We start from the raw sequence: 18,613 nt of genomic DNA on the forward strand, positions 1-18,613 counted from the left end.
AGAAATAGGGATACAGCTATTTATGCTTTGGGAGAAAGGAAAGGAGAAGAAAAGTAAAGATGAGGGGGGGCAAAGAAAAGAAGAGACAGAGATTCAGACATTATTTTTTCCCTCTGCTTACAGCATCTAATTCATTAATCTAAAGTTTCTGAGATATGATCAGTTCTTTAAAAAACTCGGATTGTCAAAAGTACAAAATAAAGCAACACTGTTGTAACAAAACGAGTCAGAAAATGAGGGAAAAAATGACATCTTTCAAGATCAACTGTTCCACCGAGTACGGAACAAGCTGGCAGTGTGCTGAACATCATACATTAACTAGCACATAGGCACAAAAAAAAAAAAAAAATCTGACAGTCAATGCATACCAGAGTTAGGAGGAAAAAGAACCAGTCCTCCCTGGGGACGGATGTGTTGTGATATCTCTGATGAGAGGGGTTTCTTAACCAATCCAAAGGTCTTCTACTTTATTGTGTCTATCATGAAACAAATTTTTGTGCGTCTCTCTTAGAATCCACAGCCACGACAAAAAAAAAAAAAAAAAAAAAAAAAAAAATCACATAGAAGAGGATGAACATGAGTTTGAGATATCCAGAAAGCCTGAAAGTGCAAATCACTTCCTCCATTTATGGGTACTTGAATGAATGAATCAGTAGTGGGTATTATAGACCGGGGTGTCAGGTGGGGTGGAGGAGAGGCTTAGAAACCAGATAAAACTTAATGAAAATGATTACTTATGTGATGTTTATTCAAAAAGCCATCTCTTATTTCTTCCCAACTAGAAAGTCTTTCTTGGCATTAATTCACTTTTTGGTGTGTTTTCAATGAATCTGTGTTAGTCATCTAGTAAACATTAAACATTTTAATACATATTAAAGCACCAGAGATGTCAAACTAAATTTAGATTTTACCTCTAAGGGACTCAGCCAAGTTAATTTGGGGGGAGGGGGGAAACATTGATTAATCTTGTAAGAGAAAGGTGTCTTAGAAATTTGGGGTCAATAACCACTGAATGAGAGTCAAGAAAAAAAGAGTGAAGAATGCAGTGGGAGCTGGCGAACCTTGGAACAGAAGGAAAGGGAAGGGAAGAATAAGGCATGAGAAATAGAACTATGCAGAGGAACAGGAGGGACTCGGCATGGACAGAATTTATTAAGAGAGGATCACGTACTGGAAACTGACACAGGGAGCCTTCAGGAGGGAACACAAAAGGCATGGTGAATATGTTCAAAGAAACTAAGGAGAAAGAAAAGGGTGAAAGGAGTGAAAAAGGAAAAGTTGAAGAAAAAGGAATACTGACTGGAAATGAGGTAAAAAAAGACAAAAGCATCCTACCAAGAAGTCGAACTGGCAAGGTTCTTGGCTCTTCTTCTTGAGGCAAACTGCAGAGAAATATAGAGGGAATTCAATTTAGGGAGGAGATTTTGAAAAGCCTTGTGGAGAGCAGAGGCGGGTGGGAGGGTGGGGTAGCTGTATTAATTGCTTTATCTGAAGTGGTGGCTGGGTCTGGGTCTGGAGTAAAGGCAACCCAACACAGCTATGGGAAGATAAAGCAGACTTGTTAGCATTCGTTCTTGCTTTTCTTCCACCATTGCCTTGGGATAAGGAGAACTTGTTTCTACAGTAACAATTCGGACCTCTAGTACTATTGTAAACGTGAGGAGGAGAAAAACCAGGAAGAATGAGTCCTATGTTGTGGAGGAGTTCAGAGAATAAAGGGAAAGACTGGACTAGGGCAGTTCCTTCCCCACTGTGTCTTCTTCAGATCCCCAGGGCTGAGAGGTGCCCCTTAACAAGTCTGCTTCTCTAATGGTGCTTCTGCCTCATATAGCTAAGGATGGAGCAAGCCCTAACCTGAGTGGTTCTGTGGGGTAAGGGCTGATTGAAAGTCACATTCAAAGGCCAGATTCTCCCCTGGGGCACATTCAACACCTCCCTGACTCTGCTCATCTAGTTGAAAAGAAGCCCCCAGCTTCCTACGCATACATTGTCTGCAGAGTGGACAATGAGCCCAGGAGGAAAGGGGGTTAAAGATCTTAAAAACTAAGACATTTGAGGGAACAACTGTTTTGAAATAAAAACCATAAACTGGATTAGATAGTTTTGTTTTTTGACTTTTCTTGACAAAGTCTAAAACTAGAACAGGTGCACCAGAATTTAAAATGAGCAATTTATTTTTCTTTTTAGTTAATTAATTAATTTACTTACTCATTTGACAGAGAGAGAGATCACAAGTAGGCAGAGAGGCAGGCAGGGGGTGGGGTGGGGGGGGAGCAGGCTCCCTGCTGAGCAGAGAGCCTGATGCAGGGCTTGATCCCAGGACCCTGAGATCATGACCCGAGTGAAAGACAGAGGTTTAACCCACTGTGCCACCCAGGTGTCCCTATAATGAGCAGTTTAAAGACAAAATTGTAGATTCTCCTACAAGAAAAAAAAGTGAAGGAAAAAGAAACAGATAATGTGTAAACAATACTAAGAGAAAAAAGATTAACAAAAGTGCTATCATCCAGAAGATAGGACATTCAGAAAGAAAGAATATAAAAGTGGAGAGAAGGAAATATTTGAAAAAATAATAAATCCCTCATGATTAAAAAAAAAAGATGAAAAACAGATTTAATGGTTCCATAAAATGCCAGAGCATGAATATTAAAAAAAAAAACAAACAACTCCCATGTAAAATAGAGGAAATTTAAGACTATTAATGACAAAACTTAGAATTACCTTAATAATTTCAAAATGACAGAGCATAGTATATACAAAGAAATCAGAACGGTGGATACAAGAAGACAATGGGGTATATTTTGAAATACTGAGAATAAGGAATTTGAACCAAGAATTTTGTATCTGGCCAGACTATGATTCAAATATAGAGTAATGATTAAAAAAATATTCCCAGCCATAGACACCTTCAAAATTTTACCACATAAATACACACTTGTAAGACAGTCTTGAATTAAGTCCTTAAGAAAGAGGAAACATAAATACAAATGCTGTATGAGATGTAAGAAGCAGAAGTTACTAAACATCTAGTCGATGTTTGTTGTGATCTTTTCAAAGTAGCTAAGACCAAGGGAAAGAAAAAGTAGGAAATACAGGCATTAAAAACCCCAAATTAAAAAACAATTATTAGCACTATGGGACTGGAAAGAAGACCAAGCTAGGAGCTTTCTCAAATTTTTTCTTATTATTGGAAAGTTACAGATTTTAATTTTTTAAAAATAAGAGAATGGAGAGATTTTAAAGAAATAAAGTGATCACTTCCTCTAAAACTCAACTAGGTAAGGCAAAGTGATGCTCATGTTGAGAACTATGTGGACGATGTAGATTTTAAATCTGCTAAACGATACTGCCGAGCTGAACAGGCAGTTAGAAAGTGCAGGGCCAAGATCTAGAAGAATAAAGAAATACTAGGCACTTGGCAACCATTTTTACTCTGGGAAGCTTCTGTCTACTTGAGAAAAGGAACCTGAGAGGCTGAGAAGCTCAGCAGAGAGAATGAAGTCTGCACAGTCCAGGGCCCACCAAGGAAGGTCAGGTGGCTAATAAAACCCCATCCTTTGAGTTGGGGACCGAAAGATCTTCATTCTAGGTTTGAGCGTGAACAGAAATAGACTAGAGAGCCAAGGGACCAAAGCTCCCAAATAATTTTCAATCCCTACTTGAAATAAGGCAATCCCTATTTAAAAGAAGCATTGATTGTCCTCCTTCCCTCCAGCCAAACGCAAACTCAAACTTCTTTCATGAAAGATACAGGAACCCATGGTCTCTACAATTTTTAAGGATCATATCCGGCACACAGTGTAAATAATCAAAGCTGTGAAATTAGAGGTCAATAAGATCATAAAATGAGAGGAACAACAGAATACAGAAAATCACCCAAAGGGGATCTAGACTATAGCATTATCAGACACAGGATCATTAAAAGGATAAATCTAAAAATATGATCTGTAGAAGGCCATAATAATAACAAATAATAATAACAGACGTGATTAAAATATATAAACCAAATGGACAGAAACAGAAGAGTAGAACAGAATTGTCTCAAGTCCTTATATTTTCTGGGGAAATGTAGAAGTATAAATTTATATTAAACTCTAATAAAGTATGCAGGCTATAAGGAAATTATTGAAAAAAAGGATACTAATTATAAAGGACAACTGGAATAAAAATAAAGCATAGTATGAAAAGAGGAAAATGTAAAAAAAAAAGATGGAAAACAAATAGTAATAACATGACAGATACAAACTCATCAAATCACTGTTAATATTGATAATGGCGATTAAATGTAAATAAACTAAATGCTCCAAACAAAAGAAAGAAATTATCATTTAGAAAAAAAATGAAAAAATTTCTTATTACAGGAGAAAGATTTAAATCTAAAACTATTAAATAAATAAATAAAAATAAATGAATAAATAAAATCCAAAACCAAAGAAACTTTGGAAAGAAAACTCTATATACCCTGAGACCATTAGCCAAAAGAAAACTGGTATAGTTCATTTATTAGTATAAGTAGAGTCTTTAAAGAAAAAATTACGACTACAGGTAAAGTGAAAAACTTGACTGGATGTAATAACTCTAAACTTATTTGCACTTAATGTAAATGTGTAAATGTGCTATCAAATCAGAATTCCATAAAATGTGAAATGTGTAAATTCATAATCTCAATGGGAGATTTTAAAATACATTTATCAGTAACTGTAGCTATAAGCAGACAAAAGAAATCAGACCAGAGGCAAAATATATGAACAACATAACTAACAAAATTTACCCAATCAACTAAATAAAACACTGCACTTAACCACTACAAAATGCACTTTTTTTCCAAGAACAAGTGTACCATTTCCCAAAATTAACCACCTACTGGTCCATAAATCAAGTCTCAACAATATTAAAAAATGAAATTATGGGAGGCACCTGGGTGGCTCAGTGGGTTAAAGCCTCTGCCTTAGGCTTGGATCGTGATCCCAGGGTCCTGGGATTAAGCCCTGCGTAGGGCTTTCTGCTCAGCAGGGAGCCTGCTTCCCTTCCTCTCTTTCTGCCTGCCTCTCTGCCTACTTGTGATCTCTGTATGTCAAATAAATAAATAAAATTTTTAAAAAATGAAATTATGCACATTATATTCTCTTCACAGTAGTCCAAACTTAGAAATCAGTATCCAAAAGATTAGAAAATCCCCATCTGTTTAGAAGCTATACACTTTTATACAACCAATAAATCAAAAAAGAAATCACACTGGAAATCAGAAAAAAAAAATTTAACTGAATGAAAATGAAAAACTGATAAATCAAATTGTTAAGATAAAATTATAGGGACATCTGGGGGGCTCAGTCAGTTAAACACCTGCCTTCAGCTCCGGTCATGATCTCAGGGACTTGGGATGGAGCCCCGTGTTGAGCTCCCTGCTGAGAGGGAGCCTGTTTCTCCCTCTCTCTCTGCCTCTGCCACTCCCCCCACAAACCCTGCTCATGCTGGCTCAAATCTTTTTAAAAAAATAGAATTATAGCAATATTTGGGGCACCCAGTTGGCTCAGTCAGTGAAGTGTGCGAGTCTTGATCTTGGGGTTGTGAATTCAAGCTCCATATTGGGTGCAGAGATTACATAAAAATAAAATCTTTTTAAAAAAGAATTATAGCAATATTTAAAGGAAAATATAAAGCTGTAGATGTATAGAAATATATTTAAAAAAATTAAAAATATAGGTGCCTGGGTGGCTCAGTCAGTTAAGCTTCTGACTCTTGATCCCAACTCAGGTCTTGATCTCAGGGTCATGAGTTCAAGCTCCACATTGGGCTTCATACTGGGTGTGGAACCTACTTAAAAAATAAAAAAAATTTAAAAAAGTGTTAGATGTATATAAATGTATACAGTTGTTTCTGGAAAACACACCTATCAACTTCATTAAGTTTGCTTCTATTCATTTGCTAGGAGATTCTTAATGGAAGCATTGTTCAATGTTAAAATTTTTCAGCACTTACGTTCACAATAGCTTTTTCACTATGAATCTCTTTATTTTATTAACAAGTTGCTTAATGCTGACCATTTCTTACACTCCTGGGATACACACTAAATATTCAAGATATGATAATTTTTAATGTACAGTTATATTTCACTAGTTGGTGTTTTATTTAAAATTTCTCACATATGAAGCTAGCCTACAAGAATGTTTTCCTTTTGTGTATTTTCTTTTAATAACTATAAACTATCCTTTCACCAGTTGGTGATTAAGAAGATAATGCTCTCTTGGAGGCTTTCTATTTTTTCTCTTTTCTGGAGTAGCTCTAGAGAATTATAAGCTCTTTGAAGAATTATTCAACCTTCTGCTGGCTGCCTTTGGTGACAGTGAGGGGTATCATTATGTATCTACGTCTGGACCCCATATTGTTCTATTGGTCTATTTGTATATTCTTGTGTAGCTAATTGCCTTTAGTCATCTAATGGAAACCAGGTATCGGATGCAAATCCCTTTTCCTCAGTGGCACTGAGGATAATGTCTACGTAAGAGATTCCTTTCAGCAGCCCCACAGAAAAGAAGCAGTCCTGGGATAGAGCAGGGAGAGCCGAGATCTATACATGAGATGTAATCACATTCCAAACTTACTAGAGAATTTGAAGCCAGCACAGGATTATAAGAAGAAACTTTGCTCAAAAGAATCAACCCATCTCATTCTAAGAATCAGAAAACCAGTCGAGAAATAAGTAACTTTGCTTCATAATATCTAAAGTACAAAATAATCAAACAATCATTGCCACTTACTAATTCAAGCTATCTAGATGCCCAGGTATATATTCTGCCTCTTGGAAGTAAAGGCATATCCAAAGGGTTATATGTTGTTACTTCTATTTACACTTTTCTTGAAATAAATCTCAGAAATATTTACATAAGCTAAAACTGACACCATAAACTTTAGTCCTCTTATAGCTTCCACATGTAGCTTGATAGTTTTTCAACTTCTAAATTTGCAGAACTAGCACTTCAAAATGATAGGTATATAGAGCTACCACTGTGACTCTGTGACAAGCCCATCCTTCACTCAAAACATAGCCAAGGGAAGTATCATTGTGACCCAAAGTTTATGCTTGTCAGTCTGGGCATATTTCAGAAACACATCTTTCCCAAATACTAATTTTAAGAGAACAAGTTTCTACCTAAAATCAAAGAAAAGCAAGAAATGAAGAAACCATCTAAAGCTATTTGGGAGTAATTGCTTCAGTCAGTATAGGCTTGCATTTTCTTTAGCCTGGGTTTTCAAGACGGTCATTTCATTCACTTGTTTATTGTAGTGATTGTGCTAGATCAAAACACAACTCAGATAGGATCCACCAATATATTATTAACAAACACACCAATCGAGGTAATAATGAAAATGTGGAAATGTGTAAAATACAAGTGGTATGAATAAGTTTAGAAAAGTTGGGGGGGCGCCTGGGTGGCTCAGTCATTAAGCATCTGCCTTTGGTTCAGGTCATGATCCCAGGGTCTTGGGATCGAGCCCCATATTGGGCTACCTGCTCAGCGGGGAGCCTGCTTCTCCCTCTCCCACTTCCCCTGCTTGTGTTCCTCTCTCACTGTGTCTCTCTCTGCCAAAAAAATAAATAAAATCTTTAAAAATATATAAGTTTAAAAAGGCTGTACCAATCAATGAGGAGGAGATAACTGGATACTATTTAAAAAACAAACTTGAGCTCCTGCATTACAAAATACTAAAAATAAATTTGAAATGGATAAAAATCTAATTATGAAACAAAATATTAAAAGAAAATTAGTCAGTAGTCTTAGAGTTCTGAAGTCAAGGAGACCCATCTAAACATGATGCCAAACACTTACTGATAAAAGATTGACAGGCTTCACTATACAAAAAATTACAACATTCTTAAGAACAAAATTCCCATGATAAATTAATAAATCTAGTTAGTAAGTTAGCCAGTTAGCTATTCAGTTAGAAGTGTCTTCATACCAAATAACATTTGAGGAAACTCAAAAATATATATGTGTGTCTAGTAATATTTCACTATTTTTTAAAAGATTTTATTTATTTATTGGACAGACAGAGATCACAAGTAGGCAGAGAGGCAGGCAGAGAGAGAGGGGAAGCAGGCTCCCTGCCAAACAGAGAGCTCGATGCAGGGCTCGATCCCAGGACCCTGGGATCACAACCCAATCTGAAGACAGAGGCTTTAACCCACTGAGCCACCCAGGTGCCACAATATTTCACTATTTTAAAAAATACCCCAGAAGACTGTAGAAATAAGAAAGTAGAGGTTGAAAATATGATTTTATAAAGTCACAAAACCACAAGGACAGACTAGGTGTACTGCACTGTCCTAAGGTCTCCATTACTTCAATAACACCCAGTTCTGTATTGAAGTACATGTTTTAAATGATCCCAAATCTCTATTGTGACTTAAGAGAACTTACGCTTAAGAGGTCCAAGATAATACTTAAATTTACATCCTTGAAACATGTTCAATTATGGCTAAAATGGTAGCACCCTTTCAAAACATGTTTTATGTGGGTTTACAGAGTTCTTCTGAAACTAATATCCACTGGGGAGAAAGTAAGTGTGTTTATCATTTGTTTTGATGAAAATAATGATAACATTTTCGACCTTAAGAGGTGGAGTAAGAAAGACTGCAATGAGAGATCTCAATAATTTTCAATGAATTATTTCAATTGTTTGCAGATAACTGGACAGTTCTCAGATACTCAAAGTGCCCAAAAAGTTCTGGGTATTTTGTTTTATAAAAGTATATTTTCATTATAAAATAACACAAATACATTATATAAAACTAGAGAAAACAAGGGGAAATTCCACATAATTCCACATCAACACAACCAATATCAGACATTTCACTTCTTGCCTTCCAATAATCTCCTCCTTTTTTATCTGCTTAGATGTAAGAATCTGACCTCCACTTGACTATCTCTACAATGAGCAAAAGGATTTCTGGAGCTAGTACCAGCCCCATTAGAGTAATCACCAATTCTAAATCAAGATAAGTCCAAGGTAATGAGGTCTTCCAATGACACAGAGAAAATCTTTGGCCCCCCAAGTGTAATACTTTTGTATAGTAAATGCCTTGTAGGACACAGTGAGCCAATAGCATAAGTTAAAGTAGTTTCAAATACAATAATGTTACTTACTTCATGGCTCTTTTTTCTTCTCCTGCATCTTAGCTCTATTTCTGTCTGTTATTAAAGAAATATATGTTCTACCAGGTAGCTACGTGGATTAGTCACCTATTCAAGGCCAATCCAAAAACCAATTCTTATGTTTTAAGTTCAATCTATTTCTTCTGTTTGCCAAGTTTGGGGTGATATGTGATGAACGTGAACCTTTTAAAAATGTGTATAGGCAGGAAAATCAAAGCCTTCTGAAACTTTTGGGCACTTGAACAGAATTCAGTCATCTGTGTGTGAGATCTGCATATAACTAGTAGTGACATTTTACAAATGCAACATGGTCCAAATGTTATAAAAACTGATTGTAAGGCTGTGTTAGTAAAATATTCAACTTGGTGTGAGTGAAATAACATGTTTTTTTCCCCCACATAAAAATATAGTTACACATCTTCCAATACATGAGGAACTACTATATGCTAATTTCTGACTTTGAATAGGAAAATATATATTTCTTATAAAAATTGCTATTATCTTCTACCTTTCCATCATGATTTCACATGTACATACACCAGGGAATTGTACAAATCAAATTAATTTGCCTTGGTATTTCCTAGAAATTTACTCTCCAAATTTTACATTATTAAATTCCCAGTGTTACCAACAAATTAGCTGAAAAATTTTGTTTTTCTATTACTAATAAAACAATTCATTCTAAAACTTCCTGTCATATTTTAGAAACATGTATCCTGATTGATTTGAAAACGCAATCAACTGAAAACCCAAAGACTAAATTAAAATACCAAGCCATGCATAAGTATGAAAATGCAAAGATGTCTCGCTAACATAATTCCTTATTCATAATCACTAGGAACCTGGCATCAAAAAGAACAGAACCCTGGCTAAAAGTTGTAACCACACTTCACAAGGACTTGCTGGGGAAAAGATAACAGTACATTGTGGCAATGACATCACAGGACTTGGTAGCCTTAGTCCCACCACTGACTATCTGTTTATATGACTTTGGATTAATCCTTCTGCTCTCTGAGCTATGACTCCATGAAAAAGTGCTTAGGGCCACACAGATTCAAGAACAGTTCAAGTAAAAGAGAAAAAAAATCAACAAATATTAATTACACCAAGAACTCTGAAAAATGAAAAGTCTACAGTTTCAAATATTTTCTGGGTAAGCTCTCTGTCAAGTAAAAGATGCAGCTGGCTATTTTATTTTTATAAGCAGTTCTTGAAGATGAATGGCTGAAATGAAATGAAATGGCTTGCCAGTATTTTTCTTGGAGTGGGGGCGGGGGATTGTCTCCCAATTCTAAGAAGGTAAAAATCTTTCCAGAAATTACTTCCATGGCTTTTCTTATCTTGACCCGGGTTCTTCTTTTTCTTTTATTTCCCTTTACTTCTTTTTATCTTTTTTTTAATTATTATGTTATATTAGTCACCATATAGTACATCATTAGTTTTTGATGCAGTGTTCCAAGATTCATTATTTGTGTATAACACCCAGTGTTCCATGCAATATGTGCCCTCCTTCATACCCATCACTGGGCTCACCCATCCTTCCACCCTTCTCCCCTCTAAAACCCTCAGTTTGTTTCTCAGAGTCCACAGTCTCTCATGGTTTGTCTCCCCCTCCAATTTCCCCTTCACTTTTCCCTTCCTACTCCTTATGTCCTCCATGCTATTCCTTATGCTCCACAAATAAGTGAAACCATATGATAATTGACTTTCTCTCCTTGACTTATTTCATTAAGCATAATCTCCTCCAGTGCCATCCATATTGATGCACAAGTTGGGTTTTCAATCTTTCTGATGGCTGAGTAATATTCCACTGTATATATGGACCATATCTTCTTTACCCATTCGTCTGTTGAAGGGCATCTCTCTTTCTCTTTAAAATCACTTTTACCTCATCTTTTTCCCCCTCTCTAACTCGTCTTGGTAAAAAGTATCTACTAAACCTCTCTTCTCTGAAGCCTGATCTTGCATCCAGGCTCACACCCCTGCCCACTTTTCCCTGCATGTTGAGGGGCCAAAGTTCTGATTCTGACCCATTTGGAATAACAAAGATGGAAGGGTAAGTGAGATATAGGGAGTGAATCCTTCTAGGACAGTCCCTACCTTAAGTATTGTCTGGATACTTTCCTGATATTTCCATGTTATTCTACTTGACAAACAACTCCTCTCCCCAACCCCCTCCCAAAAGAAAGAAACTATATGAAGCCGTCAGCTTCTCAGAGCTTGAAGAATTATTCGTGACAAAAATGGAAACCCCATCCACCCAATTTTCTATTCATCATTCACTGAGATTCTGTGGGCAGTAGTAGAGTTTCTCAGAACGTACTTCAGAAAATATGCAGGTAATTTCTTCACATTCAATACCATCAATTAGCTCCTATTTCAAAATGGATTTTCCTGTCCTCCAAAAAAGCCAATGCCCATTTACTTCGATCTCTTTATAGTTGTCCTTCCTCTTTAGCTAGAAAGTCTTCCCTTGATGTTAAGTATCTGCCAACTTGGAAAGCTAAAGCACCCGAAACTGGCAGAGAGACATTATTGTCATCCCTATGTTTCATTTCCCAGAACCAGCCATAGGGGGAAAGAAATAAAAAATAAAAAGCCTATTTTCACATGCAATTGACACTAGCTCAGTTGCTGAGATTAGCTTGTGAGGGTGGGGGAAACGTGTACCAGTTCCCTTTCATATATGTATCCTTTTTATCCTCTTCCATCTGCAACTCAATGGAGAGAAAATGTGATGGGTTGGAGAAATCTGTTCATTCTGGTAAACTGTTTGGAGGTGTCAAGGCTAAGAATAGTCATGGGCTGACATTAAATAGTAGGGACACATGCTGAGCTGGCTCACCCAAAGCTGGTGTCTACAGCAGCACACTAAATTAGAATTTAGATGGGGGACCTTTTTTAGAATATTCTTGGGTCTGATCAGAGGCATTTCAATTTAGAGATGCAATGGGGCCCTTGGAGGCATGAATTCCCATGGACAAGATCGGGCCAGGTTCTCTTAAGAACTGTCTTGAAGCCAGAACACAGAGGTGAAAACCACCACAATAACCTCCCCTCTATCACGCGGGAGGAGAATTTTCCCTGAACAAAGAGGCAGAACTCATAGAAGGCAAGCAGGTTAAGTAGGAAAGCCAACCCAGAAGAAATTTGTAACGCTTTCTAAAATTATGGAACAATCCTGTTTTTTGACGTTTTCCAGCTTGCAGATTTGTCTCCGAACTTAGCTGATTCACATCTTGGCAACACCCGTAGCCAGCCTAGGTTAAATATATGTCTAAATCTATGTCACTGTAAATGTCACGATTACAGCAAAAATATCCATTTCCTTTGAAGCTATTTCCACTTCCAGTCATTGTTCCTTTACGTCACTTGTACATGTTTACACTTGGATGCCCAAGTGGTTAAACTGGTAGATATGGAACAGAAGGGGTCACTTTTTAGAGCAAGTTTGGGAAACGATTTGTCTGGGACATAACCGTTCTACTCTGGAGAATTTTCCAAGTTCTCTATCAGAAATGGATCTTTCAGGGCACCTGGGTGGCTCAGTCAGTTAAGTGTCTGCCTTCAGCTCAGGTTGTGATCCCAGGGTCCTGGGATTGAGCCCCTAATCGGGCTCCCTGCTCAGTGGGGAGTCTGCTTCTCCCTCTGCCTCTGCCCCTCCCCCCTGCTCATTCTTTCTCTCTCTCTTAAATAAATAAATAAAATCTTTAAAAAAAAGGATCTTTCACATGCTTTCAGACTTTACCAAACTACTCTTTAAAAGTCTGTTTTCTTTCACAAACTATCAAACAAGTTTGTTCAAAGAGATGTGTTAATTCACAGACTCACAGGGCAAGGAGCCTTAGGCTTGAAAGCTCATGTGGCATTCAAGTACATAATTCTGCCTCCAGGCATGGCCCTCCCAAAACCCTGTCAAGAGAACTGAAAGTGTAACCTGTCTCCTAGAGCTAGAGGAAAGAAATTGTCAGTAATCCCAATGTTTAGACACCCCATGTCGCCTACCTCTATGCCTAAAAGGGATCCCCATTTGGTTATTTAAAACTATTTCTTCATATTGTGTTCGCCAGAGTTGGAACACATATGCTAATAAGCCCAAGAGTCATGCAATTCCATAGACATTAGGTCAACAAATAACCATTTCTCTTTCCTTTTCCTCACAGCTCCACATATTAATGTTTTAGTCAACACCAATGTTCTGTGTTCCTGCATTACTATGGGAAAAAATACATTCCTCTACACAAATAACTTGCATTCTGGGTTTATTTTTTTCATGCAACATTCACTGAAAGCTCCTATGAGTTGGAACAGTTCTGGGGGTAAACAAAACATACAAAACCCTTGCCTTTTTGCAGTGTAGAACCTCGGGTGGCTGGGAGGCTCAGTCTGTTAAGCATCTGCCTTTGGCTCAGATCATGATCCCAGAGTCCTGGGATCAAGTCCCACATCAGGTTCCCTATTCGTTAGGTAGTCTGCTTCTCTCTCTAAACCTTCCCCCTTCTTTTGCTCTCTCTCTCTCTCTCTCTCTCATGCTCTCTCTCTCTTAAATAACTAAAATCTTAAAAAAGGAAAGAAGTGTAGAACCAATCCCATGGGGAGAGTAGACAATCAACGAAGTATTCAGGTAAAAGAAAAGAAATGCAGATATAGATTATAGTCTTTTTTTTTTTTTTTTTTAATGAGAAAGGAAAGCCCATGACAAGTACAGATTTAGGAGACAAAATCTGGAATTTGGGTTTGGACATACTGTTTGAGATGCCTGTGATTTTTCATTACATTTGTAAAACAGACAGTTTGACATAGGATTCCAGAGTTGAGAAGAGATATCTAGGAATCCCCTGTTGACTCCAACTTTACTTAGGATTAATTTCCCTGTCTCATTTATTTTGTGATGAGGAGACTGTCATTTGCCTTTCAACCCATCTCCCCACCCCGTACTTCTTTATCTTTTGGTCAGAACAATTGCTTCATTTCATCAAGTGTTATTTCAGTTTTCTAATACAACTTGACAAATATCTACTTGTCTATATTTGATTTCTAAGTTTAATGAGAAATCTCACCTTCTCCCAGATAATACTTTTACCAAAAGTTATTAGGTGTTGACTTTGTGCTTTGTACTTTGTTAAGCATTTCATATATAGCCTGTCATTTAATTCTCCAAAACCTTTATGAAACAGGTATTATTACAATCTATGTTTTGTTAATGAACAAACTAGAAAGCAGAGATAGTTAGCAAGTTGCCTCAGGTGACACAATCAGTGCCTTAAATGCCAAGTTATTACCAGCTGCGCAGTCTCCTGATGTCTCCTGACACCAGGCTTTTCCACACTGTCAGGATATGTATTTCAAGTCTACAAATATCCACTAAGCACCTGGGACTGTGATGCAACCTCTAGAGAACTGGGCTCAAGATGAGCTGGGGTCCAAGAAAGACCTACACTGATGTTTATGGAAATGAGGGCGGGGGGAAGATGGGGCATTGCTAAGTGTCTTTGCAGAATTACCTTTAGTCTTCACACCAAGAGTTAATGTTAATTAAAGCCTCAGGTAAATCAAGGAACCAGCCCAATTCTTAGAAAATGTAAAAGCCAGGACTTGACTTACAGCATGGCTTACTCCAGTGCCATACCTTTCCACTGTGAGAAGTTTCTGAACCTTTAATTCTTCTCCTGGAAGAATCCAAACATTGAGCTTGGTTGGGTGTGTAGATTAAAATGTTTTCTCCCCACTACTGCCATGAATTTGTAATTAGATAGCACCTGTGAAATAATAAAACCTATCTGTCTATCTATCTGTCTCCTCTCTCCCACCCCCCTGCCTGGCACAGAGCTCCTAAAACCCCAGTAATTTCCTAAGTGATAAGAATATCTCTTGGTCCTTGACCCTGTCTCGAACACAGGGTTTCTAAAACCTTTGCAAGTTTTTAAGTGATCACAGCACTAGGAGCATCTTTTGTTCTACAGAAGCAACCGTGGGCAGGCTCCTGGATGGGGACCACTTACCAGAAAGAGTAAGCCACAATTAAAAACTTAGAATTTTCAGCCTACCCACCCCCATACTTGAGAGAGGAGAGGGGCTGGAAATGGACTTAATAATCAATCATGCCTACAGGAGAAAGCCTCCATAAGGTCCCAATGGTACCGGGTTCAGTGAGCTTGTAGGTAGGTGAGCGCACACACATACTAGAGGGGTGGTGCATCCTAACTCCAAAGGAACAGAAGCTCCTGAACTCAGGACACTCTCAGACCCCACTCCATGTATCTTTCCATCCACTTGTTCATCTGTATCCCTTATTATATCCTTTAATAAACTGGCAAAATGTGTTTCTCTGGGGTCTGTGAGCCACCCAAGCAAATTAATCAAACCTTAGGAAGGGGTCGTGGGAAGCTCAGATTTACAGCCATTAGTCCAAAGTGCAGGGGTCAGCCTGGACTTGTGACTGGTCTCTGAAGTGGGGTGGAAGGAGCACTGTGGGACTGAGCCTTTCACCTGCACGGTCTGATGCTATCTCTAGGTAGACAGTGTCAGAACGGAGTGAAATTGTAGGACACCCAGCTGGCTTCTCAGAATTGTTTGGTGCCAGAAAAAAGCCACACATCTGGTGACCAGTAGTGTCAGAAGTGTTGTGTTCTGTGTGAATAGTAAAAGACACGCACAGGAAGAGAAAGGATTAGGTTTTCCCACTCAGCATTACCTGTCTGTGAATGATGGAAAATAGCTATCACTTATTGGGGAGATAAGATACATATACTCAACTAAAAAGAAATCCCAAATGAACAACAATGATGTGATTCACCCAAAGCTGTCCATAAAATTAAGGGCAGGACTTAGAATCACACAGATGTTCTGCTTTCAATCCTGTTTTCTGTGCTGCCAAGTATGTATACAAGAGAGCCTATTAAGTCAGGTTATGCTGTGAGACAGAAAACCAGGAGAACCAAATCAATTAATCTTATTCTCTCAAAGCCAGTATTTGCCTCTTCTCCTTGCCTTGATTCGGTCCTCAAAAAAGCCAGGAAAACAGGTTCATTTCTAAAAATGAATTAATTTGTGAAATTTACACCATGTAACAAAATGATTTGGAGTGTGAAGTCACTGTTTCTTCTTCCTCCACCTCTTACACTTTCTTCCCCAAATAATTAGAATAGACAGATTATGTAATCCCCCTAAATTATCATAATGCTTAGAGTTGCTATATTGCTGGGATTCCTACAGGGAAGACAACTTCCAGGGAGGTTTATTTATAAGGAGGTCATTTTGAAATTTCGGTACCTTGGATGGGCTCCAAAAAATACCTGCCTTCTGATGAATTTTTCTCTGTCATGAATAGAATCCCAGAATATAGCAAAGTTGGTTCTAATACATACCTAGTTCAAGATACAGAAAGAGATGAATTGAGATTGAACTTTCATATGATAACTAGGACCAAAAAATTTCCTCCGAGCTGTGAGAGAGCAAAAAAGAAATTGATTGCAGGAACAAAGTCTCTTCTAGAGAAAAAAGTTATGAAAGTCTATAATAACTTATAGCAATTTCTAACTCCAAGTATTTTTATTGCATATTCTAATATTTGGTCCTGACAATAAGCAGTTGAAGTACCAGTATATTCAAAGTATGAATGAGGAAAATGAAGCTAAAGACCAGGTGGTCCACCAAGAGGCAGGGCCCAGGATAGGAATAGAATTTCAAGACATTTATTTACAGAGAGAGCAGGAAGAGTGAGGCGAGCCCTCAGATTGCAATGTGGGTCTGACACTTAATGGGAAAAGAGAACGAAGGAATAAGGATGGGGCAGAAAAACTCTTGGACTAAGCACAGTTGCAAAAAGTTTCAGCCAAAGACTCTTAAGCCCATTGTTTTGCCAGAACAGGCCTGTTTTAATATCTCCACCCTGCCCAGTCTTTGGCTGAGGGCAGCCCACAGGAATCATAGCCTCAAAGTGAACACGGCAGGACGTCTAGAGGGGTAGGAGCTGGGGATGTTCACGTTTCCTCCTCACAGCTGGAGAGCTGACCAGAACATTTGCATGACTGCCACAATCCCTTATGACCACCCAAATAAGTATAATCATACAATGTTTGCAAGGAAAAATTGATGTTAAACTTTTGCTCATTTTTATATTGTTATTACTATCAAAACCAAACTATAGAGAATAAATCATAATTATATTCTCAAGATAACACTTAAAATACTATATAGATATTAAAATGGTAGATGAATAGCCAGGTGGGTAAAGTATGCAAAAAGTAAAGGAAGTAAATACTTTTAATATATTTCTAAGTCCCCCAAATAACCAAAATTTTGAAAAATATTGACTCATATTTCATGCAAATAGAAGCACAAAAGAAATGACAAAGCGAGTATGGCTTTAGAAGTAAGTAAACTCTCTTCTCTCTACTAACCTCGAACTTATGTTGTCTTAATGTGTCCAAATATAGTACACTATTAAAATTTCATCTATGGAACAAAACTGACTAGCTGCATCACAAGTTTTGTAAACTGGAATACAGTAGCTTTAATTTGGTAAAGGTTGCAACAGCATAATGTAAATAATCTTGTTTTATTTGGCTCAGTATCATACAGTTTATGCATCAGTATCTTACTAGATTGCAAACCTCTTGATCTTAGCCCTCCTTATAAAGTGCCCAAAGGATGGCCCAATATCTTAAACATGTATCAGTGCCTGTTATGTACATCAAATTCAATTATAACAAAAATAAAAATTGAAAGGGAAAATAAATATCTTGAAAACAAATGGGAAAAAAAATCAGTTTGTGGGTTCCTTTCTGCCAAATAGAAGCTACCATTTTGTCTTAATATAGCCATACAATGTTTCATCATTTTGTCCGTCACCAAAAAGCATTCATTTATAGAGCATTAAGCTCATCTGAGTTTAGGTTATAAATCTAAAGTCACAGTATAGAAAATTGCTGTGTCCTGCATTCTGATAATATTCTTGCAGAAGAACCAAGTGACCTGTTATGAGGAAAAAATCAAATCACAAATCTTTCCGGGAATAAAAATAAGGAAAATGCTTTATATTAATTCTTGAGTAAACATGACTCAGTGCAGTTATAAGTTTACAGATTTCAAATGTGTTTGTATAGAGAAGAGATTGTTATATGTTGGAAACAGACTGTTATATAGTAGGAAAGTGACGTGGAGTTGGATAAGGCAAATCCTTATCCATCATTATTTACCTGTGTGACCTCACACATATGCCTTTATCTCTCCGGTTCAGTTTCCTTTTCCAGGGATACCTAGCTCACAGGGTTTTTATATGGAACAAATGAGAGAATGCTTATTACACCCATGTTAACTCTAAACTAGGATACTCGGAAACAGTATTATGCCATGTTTATAAATCCCACATAAATGCATAGACACACGGTATTCAAGAGAATTAAAATATATCCATTACATGACCATATGTGCATTCTACAAGTAGCGCCGTGTCC

At 37.4% G+C, this 18,613-nt stretch overlaps 1 long non-coding RNA gene across 1 annotated transcript in view; it reads right to left on the minus strand.

Annotated features, from left to right (window-relative positions):
• Positions 1–1,330: 1,330 nt before the first annotated feature.
• The window catches only part of LOC116869282, a 64,798-nt gene continuing 47,515 nt past the window's right edge, over positions 1,331–18,613 (minus strand). The window contains exon 3 of the long non-coding RNA XR_004383020.1: positions 1,331–1,382. This is a non-coding gene — a long non-coding RNA (uncharacterized LOC116869282). The remainder of the gene's footprint in view (positions 1,383–18,613) is intronic.

This window comes from Lontra canadensis, unplaced genomic scaffold (assembly GCF_010015895.1).
Source record: "Lontra canadensis isolate GAN:19392208 unplaced genomic scaffold, GSC_riverotter_1.0 scaffold19, whole genome shotgun sequence".
NCBI lineage: Eukaryota > Metazoa > Chordata > Mammalia > Carnivora > Mustelidae > Lontra > Lontra canadensis.